A 13,721-nucleotide genomic window follows, 5' to 3' on the forward strand; every position below is an offset into this window, starting at 1 on the left:
GTGTACAGTGTTTTTGCGTACAGGTCTACAGCACAACTAAACTCAACTTGCCTTTGGTCAGAATCTTGATTGAATTCCCCTGCAATGAAATGAATTGTCTTTAAAACAATTCAGTGGCGTATACAAGTGGATGAATAAAGCAAAAAATGCTAAACTTTGAACAAAACACCTTTAGTACCGTCATCGCCACATAAAGTAAAGCTAAAAGTGGACTGTGAGTACACCTCAAATGCATTTAAATGAATGTAGCCCAAAGATTTTTGACATTGGTTTGTCTTCTGGATACTAAATAATCTGATTTTGATGTAATACATAAATAGAAAAAGACTGGCGCAAGAGGAATAAAGTCAAGACACAGTCTTATGGATCAAAACGAGTTTCTCTTAATGGCGCATTTCCATTGCAGGGCCTCGCTCGGCTTAGTACAGTATAGTTAGGCCTTGTTAGGCCTTGTTAGGACTGGCTCACTTTATGCTGCGTTTCCATTACAGTTTAGTAGCTTGGGCAGTAACTATAGTAACGCAGTGTAGGCGGAGCCGTGACGTCATCTTCAATGCGAACCACAGAAAAACAACATCAGCCGTTAGCTGTTAGCACTCAAGCTCACAGCTCCTCATATCTGTTCAGAAACTAGACAAAAGTTAAACAAGTAAAAACCACAGACTGTCTGTGTCATGGTGAATACAGTCGCTGGTTTATTTATGTCTGTATAGGCCGTTGTTGTGAGTGTGGACGGTCGGAGCATATACTGCGTTAGCTTAGCCGATCTCCATTTAGAAAACACGCATTTTAAAAGGTTTTTCGCCTGCCGTCTGTCTGCAGACTTGTCAAAGCATTAACTCATGGTTTTTACTAACCGGTATCAGTATGTTGTTACTTCGGCATCATTTTGAAACGTGTATTACAATTAAATCACGGTCAAATTTGTTCATCTTGTTGTAGTTGTAGCTCCCTTGCCAGCGATTCTCTCTCTAGTTTAGCATACTCAGCCCGACTGGTTATAGGCCCGCTAAGAACCTCGATTTTATGGGTCCAGAAAAATTGTGAAATAGTACCCGCTAGCCGGTACTAGGCCAAGTGGAAACACAACCAAAAATGGGCCGTGCACGGCACGGCTCGCTTAAACCGCGCTGTAGTGGAAATGCGCCATAAGTGGACACATTTGAGGGGGAAGAGGCTACCACATTACAACTTATTTTATCAAAAAAGTCAGCAACCACGAAAAGTATTTAAGCCTGCATTTTAAAATGAATTTCTAAATAGATTATTCAACTGGTAGCTTTCTTTCTATATTCATTGTTTGTTCTCCGAAATTTCAGAAAAAATATTATATATATATATATATATTCAGTTAACTGACAAGACAAAGAGCATCTTTTGAAATGGATATCATGATTATTTATTCGATAGGTGTGGTGATCCCACCCTTAAATTCAACACAATGTGTTTAACTATCTGCAGCACCTACATATCCCCTTAACAAATATGACAGTTATTACCTAGTTCTCAAAGTGCCACGTGTGTGGAAGCTAGTGCTGTAGCGATGCGTCGACGACTTCAAAATATCGTCGACGACATATTTCCGACGCATCGCCACACACACGTGGGTCACCCAAAACAACAACAAGCAGTTCGCAATCGCACTTTAAACACTATGGAGACTGAAACGGCTACCACCTCCTCCTCACAGGATTGCGCACGAAGCCCTGCAAAAAGCCCCCAAACAAAAACATCTCGCCCTAGGTCTTTCAAATTGAATTGATTGAAATCTCCAATATCAACGTAAGAGCTTGTTCGGGGGGTGCTAAAACTAAACTTTATTGTTTACTTTCTCCGTCTTTATATGTAGATATTACTACTTTTCTCCGTTAATCTCTGTCACGTTGTTTCCATAGCAACAACAACTTCCTGTCAACAGCGCTACCTCTCCTTCAAAAATAAAAGCATATTCATAAATAGGAACAGCCCTTGTGTGTTGTGCAGCTTGAGTTCTGTGCAGTTCGGTAGTGCTAACTATCTTATAGCTCTCCGTGCGGTTTGTTCGTGCTTGGTTGGTTAGTAGTTAATGTTAGCTACCTAGCTAGCGGCGCCAGCTGTGTGTTAGTTAACGTTTGTCAGCATTTAATGTTGGATGGAATGGTAGCTAGTTTACGTCTGCAGAACACCGCTATCTAGCCGCTACTAACCCGGAACGAACAAACTGCACAGAGAGCTAACTCATGTTGTGGTCGTTTACGAGTCAAACATAACATTAGACTAACGTTAGTCAGCTTATAGTATCAATGTATGTCAACTAACGGAGCCAAGCAATGTCCAGGCCAGGGCTGCACGTAAGCTGGTGCGCAGTTGTCATGAATGAAGTAATGTTTGTAATGGTATTTCTTTGAGATACATTATGTTTTTTATAAATCGAACAACAGAAAAATAATCGTTAGATTAGTCGACTAATCGATGAAATAATCGCCCGATTAATCGTTTTCAAAATAATCGTTTCCCCCCAGCACTAGTGGAAGCCGACTCAGAATCAGACCCCAGCAGTGATCACTCTCCTTAGTGCTCCTCTCAGCTTTTCTGGTGTCAGTATCAGAAAATAAACATGTCTGATCATTCTAAAGCATAAAGCAAGGCATGCTAAATAGCACATTGGGCTCGTAAATCTAGCAAGTTAAAATTTAGAAAAAAACAACACTATTGAAACCGGATAAAGCATTGCCTACCTTTTATGATTAAGGACACAAACGGCAGCAGTCCCTCGCTTGTTCCCTCACAATTTAGAGCAATATGTTCCTTAGAGAGAGTGTGGTTTGTCTCTCACATCTGTGCTCTCCACTGTTTCATCAGGGTTCACTTTATATACCGTTAGAGCAGGGGGATGTTCACCTGAGCATCGACTCATCCACCTTCACCCAAGGCCCATAATTATTGCTAAGTCCCCAGGCTGCTATCATAAACCAAGACTATCATTAGATGAGAGAAGGATGGCTACGGGCATGATGTCGGGGTTCACTTAACGAATTGTCTGCTCATCCTGAGTGTACAACAAGGCACCATTCACCATCAATTAAAGGGTTCCAACATGACTTGGTTTGTCTCAACCCCTCACTTTTACCCAGAGGTCAGCTTAGAGGTCAGAAACCAGGAAGCAGAAAGCGACAGGGCACATGTAACCTACTTCCTGCACCTGAGAACAGTTATGAAGTGTCAGTTTTAATTTGTTTTACAATTGTACAGTTCTGAAATACATTTGAAGGAGACTTTTGGTTATTTTGACTAGTTACATTATCCAACAGGAGCGGTTTTTAAAAAAAATGAATACATAACTGATAACCAACACCCTAAATCTCAACTCCCCTTGAATGGCAAACATTTCAGTTTTGATTCCGATTACAGTATTGCTCAAGCTGCAAATGTATTTGTATGGCTTTTCTGTGGTTTGAAACCAATTCCATAAAGAAGGCTCTACAAATTAAGTATACAAGTAAATTGATGCATTGTTGGAAGAGCCAAGGACTTAAAGGCCCGGACACACCAGGCCGATTATCGGAGTCGGTGTTAGTTGGACGACGAAGCGTGCCCTGTCGCCCAAACTCAATTTGGTGTGTCCCGCACCGTTGTTGAATCGGCCATGCGTCGGGCAGTCGGGCCAAATAAATCACTCTGATTGGCTGTTCAGCTAGCGAATCAGTGCATGAGAAGCGAAACGGAGGTGAGGGAAGTAAACAAACGCTTTAAGAAGGCACGAAGAATGTCTTCCGCAAGCAACACTCCAATGGCTGATAGCTCCAGTACCGCACAAGACATGTTTTCGATGGACGAGAGTCAAAATGGAACGCACACGCTATTTGTTGTTTGTTTATATCACAGAGTCTGTTCTTTTTCTCTGTCTTCCGGTTGTTGCCTCTTTTGAATGACGAATACACACTACTGCCGCCTGCTGGTAAGGAGAGTTATTGCCACTCACGCATGTGCAGTTCGTACGTGCTACTTGGCTGTCGGCTAAAGTCTTTGCGGTGTGTTCCAGTGCGACTGTTGGCCAAGAAGCAGGAGACGTGAGGCGACACAACAGTCGTGTTCCGTCGGGACGTATTCTTTGGTGTCAGTTTGGTGTGTCAGGGCCTTAAAGGTCACATGTCATGCTTTTCCGGTTATTACCCATCCCCTAGTGTGTTATGAAGGTTTTTCGGCATGTAAACGGTGTGCAGAGTCAAAAGCATCAAAGTACCCCCTGTAGCGAGTAAAACTCTAAAACAGAAAATACCTCCCCAAAACGCCTCGTTGGTGAAACGTCATCATGACGTCATCCTCCATTTGATTCTTCCGGGTACGTGCTTACGAAAGCACGTACCCGGAACTAAATTGGCCAATCCGTGGAGCCGTTACGTTACGTCCGCGGAGCCGTTACGTTAAGCCCCCGCTGATTGGTCCAAATTGACCAATCCACACACACACTCAGTCCAGGCAGCCCTGCTGATTTCTGCTCCCTGCTGCAGGCTGATAACAGACAGTTGGGATTGCGCGAAATTCTCTCTGCAGACCCATTCTCACGGCGTTTATCAACCTATAAACCTTTTTCTTACTCAATATCAAGCCACACTTAGTTTTTATTTCGGCTGTGACTTTGTGTGTGTTCAGGTTGAGTTTGGCTGTGTTTGGCTGTGTATCGCTAAACAAGGAAATCAAGGAGGGGGGGGGGAGGGAGCTGCAGAGAGCCGTTTAGTGGAAAAAGTGAATACTGCTGAATACACATACTTTACAGAGATGCTGTATTCGAAACCAATGTGAGTTTGGAAAATTGCACAGTATTTTTCTATTTTAGTATACCTCTACAATGGAATTATGATCAGTGGAAATGGCAATGACATGTGACCTTCAAGAGTTCCTTCTTAAAAAGGGCACTATTTTGCTTTGGGGGGTTTCCCCTTTTCCTTCCTTTCCACACTCCCCCCTGCCTGAAACACCTCCATTTGACTCCTTTGTTAACTTCTGTAACATAGTGACATCACTATAACTCGCTCTTCTATTGGCTAGCGCTCCAACATATTGTACATGGTTAAGGGGCGGGACATCTCTAAGCGGTTGACCAATCGCAACAGAGCCGGCCAGCTAACCAATCAGAGCAGACTGGGCTCTGGTTTCAGACAGAGGGTGAGAAGAGGTGCCGCAGCACAGACAGTATGAGAACAATAAAGAGCTTTTTGAACATTAAAGCATGTCATGTCTGAAAACATGTCAGAGTTAGTGGTGTAACGGCATACGTATTCGTACCGAAAATATTCGGTATTGGCCCTTCGGTTCGGTACAGGTGTGTACCGAAGTGTACCGAACGAATATAACGTTAAACGTAAAAAATTGAGAACGTGAAAAACTTTTTGGAAGTAATGTCAGGTGCTGCGTCGCAGTGTTCGAGTAGCATGTTCCTGCAGCCCATGCTCCAGGGCTGCAGGAACGCAGCGCTCAGTGTAATTTCAATGCGTCATAGAGCGACCAAGTCATTTCATTGGACGAGAGGCATACTATGAGAGCTGGTCACAGGGATGCGTTCAAATTTAGTCAGTAATTTGAGGAACTGTTGAAATGGCGAACGCAGATAAAGTTGAGCTCGAAAATCCTCCAGCATCATTGAAGTCTCCGGTTTGGGAACATTTTGGTTTCGCAGTTGCGTACAAGGATGACGGACAAAGACAGGTGGACCGAACCAAAGCTGTTTGTCGGCATTGTTCAACTAAAATTGGTTACGCGGCTGGCAATACATCAAACTTGCACACTCATTTGAAAAGGCATCACCCGAACGTGAATATCACCGGTACCAAAAGAACCATCAGTTCATCGAAATGCTGCACCTTAATGTTTATTTTATTATATTTTACATTTGAGTGAATATTCACTGTTTAATAATAATTAAAAACCCCCCAAAAATATTTCATGTTTTGTGATCATTTTTTCTGCTGTACCGAAAACTTACCAAACCGAAATGTTTGTGAACCGTTACACCCCTAGTCAGAGTATAGACACTTCATACAAACATGAACCTGAAAACGAGCAAAATAGAGCACCTTTGTACCTTAAATATTCCATTGCAGAGACCTGGAAGAAACAAATGACTGTTCTAGGTTTATCATGGTCATCTGAACCATGATTGCTAGTTGTCCTCAGGGATTTGAGCACTTTTCTCACCACTACAGAGACCACAGGAAGGCTGTCAGATGACAGAGATGTATTTATAATTATGCTGACTGTTTCAAAATCAGACAGTGTTGGAATGTAACTAAGCATGTGTAAACAATACTTAATTTCTTAGGCTAAAAAATATATAGATTATGATACATTGCTGTATATTAAACTACACAATAGTATATTAAAAATAAAAAAAACACAACCTTTAACATTTGTAGCAGTAAAATACAACATATCCATTAATGCAGCATTTATAATAACCAGTGATGTTAAGTAAACTTTACTCAAGCACTGTGCTTAAATACAATTATAAGGGATTTGTATTTTCCTTAAGTATTTCGATTTTATGCAACTTAGTACTTCTATCCCACTACAATTTAGAGGTAAATGGTGTACTTTTACTCCACTGCATTTATTTAATACTTTTAGTTATTTGCAGATTTGGATTAATGATGTGAAATATAATAAACACTTAAATCAGACTTTAGTTCCACCTGAGTAGAACTCAACAGCTACAAAGTCATTCAAACTAACTGCACCTTTACCAGCTTTGAGAACACTTTAATGCATCAATAATTAAAATCAAAATATATATTATTATGAAATGGGCCAATCTGCATATTGAGTACTTCTACTTTGTGTACTTTAAGTATATTTGTATTGCAGGACATTTTACTCAAATACAAGATCTGAGCACTTCTTCCACCTCTGATGATAACAAATAAACATATCGTAAAATACTGACAGGGACCACATACTGTACAATAAATAGCTTTGATCCTTTATGTAGGCTGCATTCTACTGATACATACTGACTTAAGTCATGTTTTGAATGCAGGGCTTTTCCTCCTATTAGTATGTTGACAGAGTGGCATTATTGTAAAGTAAATTATCTGATTGCTCCTTCCCCATCAAAAACAGGAATGATTTTAAGGGGTGCATAAAACACTAACCTAACCTAAGTTATACTATGCTTTGAATAGAGGATTACCCATTGAAAGCTTGTATTTTCACAATAGTAAAACACCGAATGATGGATACAAGTAAATGAGCAAGATCATTTTAGTCTTTCTTTAGTTACCTTAGGTTAGCTTCTATAGCATGTCTTGACTCAACCACGCTCGACTATTGGTAAGCTAACCAAGTGCGAGAAACCTCTGATATTTGAATATACGTCTCACGGTGAGCCGGTTACAGTTAGCTAGCTAAGGAAGAGCCATAACAGCCGGCTTCTTCCTATTAGCCGTGACAATTAGCTTACCCGGTGATGCTGTTGAGGGCAGAACACAGCTTGACGTCCACTCCTCTGAGCAGTTAGCGTCCTCTCTTTTTTCTGACAAGACCAGAAGTGTCACACAAACACACAGGGGTAAATAAAATGTCTCTTGGTACGTTCACTCATTCACAGACGGACAGATTTGTCCTCCCATTCAATCACATCTCAGCAGCAGCAGCGTGGAGGATGTGGGGGTCATGCCCGCTGGTGACGTCGACACCTCCAGGTTTTCCAAACGGCTTTGTCTCCCTCTCCTGGCCGATAGCGAGTACTGCAAGACCACACGTTTTAAGTAAATGTCTTTCCATTGGGCATATTACAAATATAAAAACACATTAAATGTATTTATTTTAAATATGATGTGTTATCATTATCATATTGAAAAACAGCACTTTAAACCATTGCATTTATACATGAAACAACCATAGACTTGTTCGACAATGAAAATCACAACATAAAAAGGAAACATACACTGTAGGCTACAGAGATAACCGTGAACAAGGGAGATGTATGCTTTAACAAATACTGTACACAGTACACATTTTTAAATGTTTCCGATTATTTCAGGAGTCTTAATACGTTTTGTATTGTTTGCTAAACAGAGTGAGAGAAATGTTTTATTGAGAAATGTTCAAAGACCGGACCTACTTCTGGTTGGCTTGGATCAGCGCCATATAGAGCTGGCTTGGATATACTCAGTGCCACGTATGCGGATACTTGTCACTGTATACAAGTCTAACCCATGGTTTTATCATATTAATCTTAAGAAGTATTATATAAGTGGTGAGAAAGAACATCGTGTTCAGAAACCATGCGATGTATAAATGTAGTAACTTTTAACAAACGGTGGGCTCGTCCGGGATTTGAACCCGGGACCTCTCGCACCCAAAGCGAGAATCATACCCCTAGACCAACGAGCCACACTTTTACGAGAAGAAGTTTGCAATCAAAAACTAAAACTGTTTAAATTATTAAAGGTATTGAAGCTTTCTAGCAATTGAATGGCATTACACGTATTTCCAAGTACAGCCTTAGGAAGTGCAATTGTAGCTAGTTGCTACTACATTTTCCTTTTAATCAAATATTGCAAATAATTATCTGTTCAAACGTTCAAACGAACGATTTCAATCTAAGATAAATTATTACTATGCAAGCTCGAAAAAGGTTTGAAAGATATTGAATGGTGAGACAGAGCAGTAGGACCAAATGCAACCACTGTTACAAATCAATAATATATTAGTTAATATTATAAGTGTTTTTTGTGTCATTAATTTGCTAAAAAAATGATTAGTTGTTTTCTTTTTTTCATATTGATATTTTTACCTCTGCCAAGGAGGTTATGTCGTACGGTTGTTTGTTGATTTGTCAGCAGGGTTGTGGAAAAACTTAAATTCAACCTGATTTCCTGTCTTTTTGAATTCTCAAAATAAAGTTATGTCTAAAAACCCTGCAAGCTGAAAAGTGTTTGTTACATTCATCTTGTTGACATTAAATAAAGAATTGACTACATTTAAAGAAGCCCTATTTTGCTCATATTCAGGTTCCTATCTGTATGTTAATTGTGCCTCTACTGTGACATGTCTCCATGCTTTAATGTTCAAAAAGGTCTTAATTTTTCTCATAATGCCTGTGCTGCAGCACCTCTTTTCACCCTCCGTCTGAAACCAGAGCCCAGTCTGCTCTGATTGGTTAGCTGGCCATCTCTCTTGTGATTGGTTAACCGCTTCGAAAAAAAGAAAAACCTAACCATCCAACTGGAACCTAAACCCGCATTAATCATGTGATGATAAATTCTAGACTAAAGGTTATTTAGTAGCTGTATTGAACCTTTTGACCATATCACATTTTCATCATCATCAGATTTGATTTTTCACAAAAAAACTACTTTTAAATAATACAAAACAATTAGTCCAGCAGTATTTCTCTTCTATAGTTTCACCACATATCACAAAGGCATTCTTTAAGTTAATCAATATTTGTACTGACAAGAAACAAAGATAACTTCAAAACACTTCACTAAATGAACATGACATGTTGGTGGAAACAGGAGAAGAGAGCTTTTCTGATGCTCTTCAAAAATCGACTGACACCGCCCTTTCTCTCATTGCTGGTCACTTTGAGGACCTCTGAACAACCACAGAGAATCAGTAGTGTAGTTAGTGTAATCAAAAAATAAAAACACATGAGACTAAGACATTTGACATGTGACCAACCTCATTTAAGCTGCCACGCCCTCCTCATCCTCAAGTTTCACAGACAAGCCGTCTGGATGAGCAAAGACTGTTTCCTCGAAAGGAGTCATGGCATTGAAAGCAACACTTTGGACGCTCTCGTTCTGTGAGGAAAGCTACGGTGTGACGCTCGGCTCAGCCTCTCTCATGTCCATTATCACAATGCATGGTCTGTTTGGTATTTCAGCCAAACACTTCAGAGACATGTTTTGTCTATATCTGAGACCTATAATATATTGATGAAAATCAGTATAATAGGGGACCTTTAAGGGGAATTATCCAACATTATTTGTCTGCCAGCAGCATATTTTTTTAAAAGATCCACAACGTTCAGCAGCTCATCTCTCTTGGCCATGTTTCTATAAGATATCACCTGGAAGAAATGTAAGGTAAAACATTGTCTTTATAATCGTATTGAATCACGGCAGTGCAATCAATAAGTACATCAAATAAATCCTTGTAATAACATTATATTACATAAATAAAATAAAAAAGACAACCTACATGCACCAGGGAATCCACAGACAGACACACAGACAGACACACAGATACCTTATGTCTCCAGGTCTGCTGATCTAGCTCCCCTCACTGTTGAAGATAAGGCTGTTTTTTTGTCTGCAGTTCAACAGGTAATCTGGAGGCTGACCCACCAACGTCCATAATGTGTTTCAGCGCATCATACTCGTGTTCTGCGTGGGGGGGAAAGCCAAGCCTGCAGCAATTCATGCAGCCACAGCACCCAGAGACCCCATGTCTATTTGCTCACTGAAGTCCATTCCCAGGATGACCTCTGGTACCCTGAGAGAAGAGGAGAACTTCTTGTTCACTTTTGTTTCTTTTCCGGTAAAAAAACAGACTTCTAACGTTTGCAACAAAGCCACAGTTTCCATGCCACATGTTTTATTATCTCCAGTACCTAGCTATACCACAGACTCTGCACAGCTGTCTCTGGAACAGCCTCAGAAACGTGGCGAGCCAGACCGAAGTCAATAAGCTTGACTTGCAGCGGCTGCTGACAGCGGTTCACGACCATGATGTTTCAGGCTTTAAGTCTGCATGCATGATTTCCAGGGCCTTGACATGGAGCAGGCTGTTCAGCTGAAGAAACACAAAGATTGAGATTCATTAGGATCACAACAATTAACATGTTTAACTTTTCCTATTACATGTTAAGTCTTTTAAGAATACTTCTGAATAAAGTAATAATTCCACATTGTAGGAGCCAATTAACACAGTGGGTATAGCCGAAGTCAACTTTAATGTCAATCTTCCAGTTTGTGTATACAGACAAAGAGATCGAAATACTGTTTCCCACAATCCCGAATAGAAAAACAATATAAATAGAATATTAAATATTAAAATATGTGTGCAAATATGTATGTATATACGCAGTCAAGGACACATTTGCACACATTAAGACCGACATAAAAACACTACAATCAATACAAAATAACAGTCACTTCAATATTCTGAGAATGTACATTAGTGCAGATTGTCCATTGAATGTGCAAAAATAAATATTAGTGCAAATTGTCCAGAATGTGCATTATTGCAATATTGTCCATAGCAGCGTAAAAAGTATCTGGTGCTGGATTTTAGTGTCTGAGGGAGTTATAGTCCAGTGGGTCAGGGGGGAGAGGGCGGAGAGAGTGGAGAGGATTTAGCCTGCTGACAGCCTGGTGTAAAAAACTGTCCTTTAGTCGGTTGGTGCTCGACCTAAGGCTGCGGAACCTCCTCCCTGGAGGCAGGAGGGTGAAGAGGCAGTTGGAGGGATGGGTGGGGTCACTAGAGATGCTGAGTGCTCTGCGGGTGAGGCAGGTGTTGTAGAGGTCCAGGAGTGATGGGAGTGAGGCACCGATTATCCTCTCATGAAGGTAGGAACCAATGTTTGTGGGTAGAGGTTCCGCCGGAAGGCCACACACACACACAAACGGAGCACACACACAAACACAAGGTATAGAGAGCCGCAGTGACGCGTCGTAAAACCCGGAAGTAAGTTAGCATTTTTAGCACTTCCGGTTCCTTCCTCAAAAAGCAATGCATTTTTTCAATAGGGTTTTGGAAAATAGCTCGAAATAAGGTCTGTGGTTGACACAAATTTAAGAGGTAATTGACGTTTTGTTCTACGACATTAAATACATCAGCAGTGACCCCACTGGGGATTTTTGAAGAGTTTACGTGTCTGAAAAACGATGGTTGTTACCGAGTGGCTGAATAGGACTACAGAAATCTTCGAGGCCGTTGTACGTCATTACGCCGAACACGTAAACACTCCCGCTAAGTTTATTTTCCCCTGTGTTCTGCTTGAAAGCAAGTACATGCAGTGCTTGAATTGGGCCGGTACTCACCGGTACGCAGTACCGGCACTTCTGATTTTTACCCATGTGGTACCGGCACTTCTTACTGAGTACCGGCAAGGTGCCGGTGTCGGTACCAGATGTGTTTGGGGTACCATATGTGTTCGGGATCCGTCTCTTACCAGTGACGTCACGAAGTCACGACGTAATGACGTCACGCATTGTGATTGGCTGTACGGTAATTTACCCACGCTGTCTAGAGTATAGAGGGGTTTTTGATCATTACATTACATTGTATTTAGCTGACGCTTAAGTGCATTCGACCAACAAGATAAAAACTTGAAGAAATACAATAAAACTTGAAGAAAAACAAAGACGAATGAGGAGAAGAACAAGAGAAATCGAAGGTAAGAAGTATAAAACGTAATATGGTAGGTAATATGTAATATGTTCAGTGCCGTTGGTACGTTAGTTCAAACAGTAACAACGGACTATTTTTCTTAGCGTATGCATGTCAATTTAAATCAATACATACAACTATTTCACATGTACAATATTTTCTTAGCCCTAATACTTAATACTACTTATTTCGTTTTGATTGTTATATTTGATTATATTATATATTATCAATAAATTATATATTATATATCAATATGATATACTTTTCTATATAATAGATTATCAAAAAAAGTATTTATTAAGTAAGGGATAATGTGCAGCAATCACAATCAAGTCCACAATCGAATCCATAAAGACAAAGTAAATCTGTTTACAGTTGTTTCATATGTATGTTGAGAGGTATCCATCTCTTCATTTTGCTCTCAAAGTGCACCAGATTGATGCATTTAACTTCAATATTTAAAAAAAATCACTCCAAAGGGAGTGCTTGTTCTTCCTTCTGTCTGTCTGAATCTGTGTATTCTCATGTTCCGATTAACCCAGCCAAATTTTTCTTCTTTTGTGTCTTGATGTGATCTTGAGTCGAGGCTGATCCTCTTGCTGTGGTCCCGCATCCTGGATCCTCTATCCTGAGTTCTGGATTAAGTCGTGGACTTCGGGTCGTGGCTGAACCTGTCTCTGCGGTCCTGCCTGGGTCTCGTCGTGCTGCCTCCCTGAAGGCTCCCACAGGATTGTTGACATCTTTGTGGATTCATCCTATTATTATAGACGCATGCATTTCCTAACATTCGGTCTACCTATGTTGCAAATGTATTATCTCCTCGATTTATACACGGCATCTATTGCACGTCTGTCCGTCCTGGGAGAGGGATCCCTCTTCTGTTGCTCTCCCCGAGGTTTCTCCCATTTTTCCCTTTAAACTGTGGGTTTTCTCTTGAAGTTTTTCCTTGTACGATGTGAGGGTCTAAGGACAAAGGGTGTCGTTTTCTTCTCATACTGATATTCTGAACAAACTGCTGTTGTATTAGCTGTAAAATGTCTTTACTGTAGGGTATTTTTTATTATTTGTACAGCACTTTGGCTCGACCAAAAATCGTTTATAAATGTGCTATATAAATAAAACTTGATTTGATTGATTTGATTTGAAAGGGTGTGCGCCAAGGTTCCATATTAGGACCAATAATTTCACCATATACTGTATGTAAATAATCTCGAATAATCTTTCAAATGCTGCTTTCCATTTTTATGCAGATGATACTGTTATTTATTGTTCATCCTCTTCTATAGAGCAAGTCTTGATTTCCTCCAGTCTGCCTTTGATGTTATTCCATCCCATTTATCTCA

General features: G+C 40.3%; 1 protein-coding gene across 2 annotated transcripts in view; it reads right to left on the bottom strand.

Annotated features, from left to right (window-relative positions):
• slc39a14 (solute carrier family 39 member 14) overlaps positions 1-7,739 on the bottom strand; it is a 37,549-nt gene extending 29,810 nt beyond the window's left edge. The window contains exon 1 of one of the 2 annotated variants that reach the window (XM_079689527.1): positions 7,436-7,739. The gene's annotated coding sequence lies outside the window, so the exon portion shown is untranslated. The remainder of the gene's footprint in view (positions 1-7,435) is intronic. The other variant, XM_079689526.1, reaches the window with a different exon arrangement.
• Between the last annotated feature and the right edge of the window lie 5,982 nt (positions 7,740-13,721).

This window comes from Notothenia rossii (assembly GCF_949606895.1).
Source record: "Notothenia rossii genome assembly, chromosome: 6".
NCBI lineage: Eukaryota > Metazoa > Chordata > Actinopteri > Perciformes > Nototheniidae > Notothenia > Notothenia rossii.